The sequence below is a fragment of the Gavialis gangeticus genome, unplaced genomic scaffold (genome assembly GCF_001723915.1).
Source record: "Gavialis gangeticus isolate Ggan-Ray unplaced genomic scaffold, GavGan_comp1, whole genome shotgun sequence".
Lineage (NCBI taxonomy): Eukaryota > Metazoa > Chordata > Crocodylia > Gavialidae > Gavialis > Gavialis gangeticus.
Genome location: NW_017728992.1, coordinates 43,801,485 through 43,805,059, shown reverse-complemented (window position 1 = coordinate 43,805,059; position 3,575 = coordinate 43,801,485). Strand labels below are relative to the sequence as shown.

The following is a 3,575-nucleotide window of genomic DNA, read 5'->3' as shown; positions in this document are numbered from 1 at the left end:
GGGTGTGTGCAACTATGAATGGAAAGTGTTGCCCATCAGACATCTTCTCTATCAATCTGATGTCTAGCTGATGAACAACAATTTTGAGAACACTCACTTTTGAATCCTAGACCCTAGTACTTAAATAAATAAGAAAATGAAGGGGATTCCAGGGCACCCACCTGAGAGAAGCTTATTCCCATAGATCTAGAACAAAATCAGACTCCAAAGATCCATGCTATTTCTAGATATCTTTGAGTATGTGTAAAAATGCTAAATTCTATGTTAAGCTTTATTTTGAAGTGCTTGAGTTAAATGTAAGCATTAAATTATAAGACTCCAAATATGGCACCATCACTATCTCATTTCAAGATGCAATCCTTCTGGAGCAAGAAATAAGGTCTTCCATCACAGCTACAGGGATGAAATCCCAGCAAAGTATGGGTAAAAAATAATTAACTGATTTTTTTTAATGCTGGCACTTACAGCTTTCAAGTAGAGCACTTCATTATGCAGTGTCACTGTTAAAAGGAAAAACACATGCTTTTGGCCTAGAAAGACTGCGTTTTAAGATGAAGGAAAAAACAGAAGCAAGAATAATTGAAAATGGCTCAGTACCTGCTAGCTGGTCAAGAATGACAGGTCTGAGGAAAGGTTAGTATGACACTGGAATCGCTGTTGTGATGAAAAACTTCAGATCAGTGTTGAGGCTCTGTACATAAGGCTGAGTTAGCGTATATTAAAGGGAACAGGATTTATGTAGCTAAACAAGCTAAAACCCTAAATCCCACTAACATTAATAGCCCATGGAAAGCATTCTTTGGTTGTGCTTGAACCAGGGTATGGTTTTTAAATGACAGTTCAGAGCCAGACAGGTTTTCACTAGACATTGAGAAGGATGAAGTTTCGGGAAATGAGTAACCAGGCGGAAAAAAATGGTGTCTAAGGATGATTTTATTGCTTTTAGGATGAGTGAATGTGACACTGCAAACCAAAGATACAGCATTAACATAAAACTTCTCATGGTTGCTTATATTTCCTTAGCTGAAAGTGTACTGAGTATAATCATATTTTCTTTTCATGAGGATAGAAAACATTGACTGAGACATACCAAGTATTAAGTTCCAAAGCTCAATTTATCCCTTACTCTGAAGCCTGAGGATTTCAAAATTGGTTTAAAAAAAAAGAAATTTAAAAAGCACCTGCAACCTGAATTCATTCTGCTGATTCTCTTTGGTAGTTGTTTATATGTAAAAATAACTTGGATTCTGGTAATAAGAAGCAGGAGGAAATAAACGGTTTCCGATGTTAACAGGAGTCATGCTGACCTTCGGAAATCAGTGTTCCAATCATGGGCCAGTGGGGGCCTGCTGGATGGATGGAGCAGTCTTTTCGTCTAGCTCCAGATGGAGGATTGGTGCAAAAAGCCCTGCTTATAGAGGATTTTTAACTTCATTAGTGTAGACTTTCAAGTGTGCCTGCATTGCACTGGTATAGGACACTAAATGGGACGGGGGTTACTTATCTGATCAGGCTGAAAGAGGTCACGTCCCTTTTTGCACCAATAATCTCCATTTGACCTAAGCAGTTGGCCAAAATTCAGGGTCCTGAGAATTGCTCTTGTAGGAGAAATATCCCATGTTGGAATCAGGTGTTACTTTGATGCCACCCTATTTATTTACTTACATAACATACAGTCCTTGCCCTGCTCCCTCCTGGCCCCCAAGCATAGTAGAAACCAAACAACAGGAGTCCCTTTGTTCATTGAGCCAAGCGTCCTTCAGCTATCACCATCCCCAAACAGCTTGCCTTTCAAGGCTTTCCCCTTTCAGGAACACATTCCCAGTATTTGTTATGGTTGTCTCTTCCTGTCCGGCATCTGTTTTGGTGAAACTTTTCCCTGCTTCTCTCCCACACACACAGCTCTATCAGTTCATTCCCCTGCATCTCCCCTTACAATGTTACTATGCATAGGCCACATGGTTCAGCCTCTACTCCAACCTTTCCATGTGCCTGTGTTTTGGGTGGTGCATCTATAAATTCACCTATCTAGTTACATAAAAGAGTTGGATTACTTTCCACACTTGCCCTGGAGAAAAGGCAGCTACTACCTTTACCCCAATTCACAACACCTCTCTTTGGGCCTTTGTTTTTTGGGGGCCTCAAATGGTAAAAAGTCAGGACTTCTGCAGTGGTTCAGCTGTGAAGGACCTTGCCTGTGCTGGGTCTGAATGGCCAGCCCACCTCAAACCAAACTGGGTAAATTTCAGCCTGCCACTCCTGAAGCACTGGGGACCTCTGGTCTAGAATGGCTGCTGCTGCCACAGCCTCCTGATTTCTTATTAGGTACTCTTCTTTTCAATACACAGTCCATGATATCAGCAGAATTGGACTACCCAAGTGCCGCACATCCTGGCAATGCGTTCCATCAGATTCCCATGAAATACTGCCACATAGTCTTTGCCCCTGTCTTCGGGAGACCCTTCTTTGCAACACAAGCATCATGTTTCCTGCACCGAGCAAGCATCTGCATGGGGCATGGGGATGTGATCAAGTACCTCAGCATAATTTACATTGGTTTTGAATTCCAGTGTATATTAAACCAGGATAAAAAAAAGCTCAGTAGGTTATTTGCTAGGAAGCTCAGAATATATACTGCTATTAATGGGAATCAACCTGCTTGGCCTGAGCAAGCTGTTACACCTGAATAAAGTATGGCCAAACTACACCTAAACTGGTATAATTTACACCAATGGAATTTTACATTCCTGATTCATTTAGAGCATTGGTTCCCAACCTCAGGGTATGACCCAAATCAGGGCCGCGGGGGGTCCTCAGGAGGGTTGCAAAGAGCCCACACAAACACGCACACGCATGCATGTGGCCCAGAAGTAATGAGCGGGTGGGTGGGGTGGAGCCACTGTGCACAAAGGGGGCAATGGCAACTCCCCTGCCCCCAGACCACCACCACACTCCACTCCCAGCAGCCCCCACAGTGCCAGGTTAGGAGGTCCTGTTGGTGGCCAATTTAGGGTCACAGCAAAAAAAGATTGGGAACCACTATTTAGAGGTAATTCTGCACCGATTGATCAAAATACCCCCACTTAACTGGACAATATTATCTGTCCACTATATTTCTGCACTGGCAAATGAGTTATCTATCCACCATTTTGGACAACACCACAAGATGTCCAGCAGTTTTAACCTCTTATTTCAATTTTTCTAGAAAAATATCTTGGTACTTTAAAATACACAACTTCAAAAATTTTATTTGGATCCATAGAAGAGAGAATTCTTCATACCAATAACCCATCTTTTTTAGTTTCCATCGCGTATATTCATAGATGTTAGGGTCACAAGGGACCTCAACAGATCATTGAGTCCAACCCCCTGCCTAGGCAGGAAAGAGTGCTGGGCTCAGGTGACCCCAGCCAGATGCCTATCCAGCCTTCCCTTAAAGACCTCCAAGGTAAGGGAAAGCACCACCTCCCTTGGAAGCCCATTCCAGATTTTGGCCACCCTTACCCTTTATATATAGCACCTTTTTTTTTTTTTTTTTTTCTTTCTCCTTCTCCCAAAAGTTTGTTCTTCTTTAT

General features: G+C 42.3%; 1 long non-coding RNA gene across 1 annotated transcript in view; it reads right to left on the bottom strand.

Annotated features, from left to right (window-relative positions):
* Window positions 1-3,575, bottom strand: part of LOC109300856 — a 25,209-nt gene that overhangs the window by 5,323 nt on the left and 16,311 nt on the right. The gene's annotated exons all lie outside the window — the stretch shown is intronic.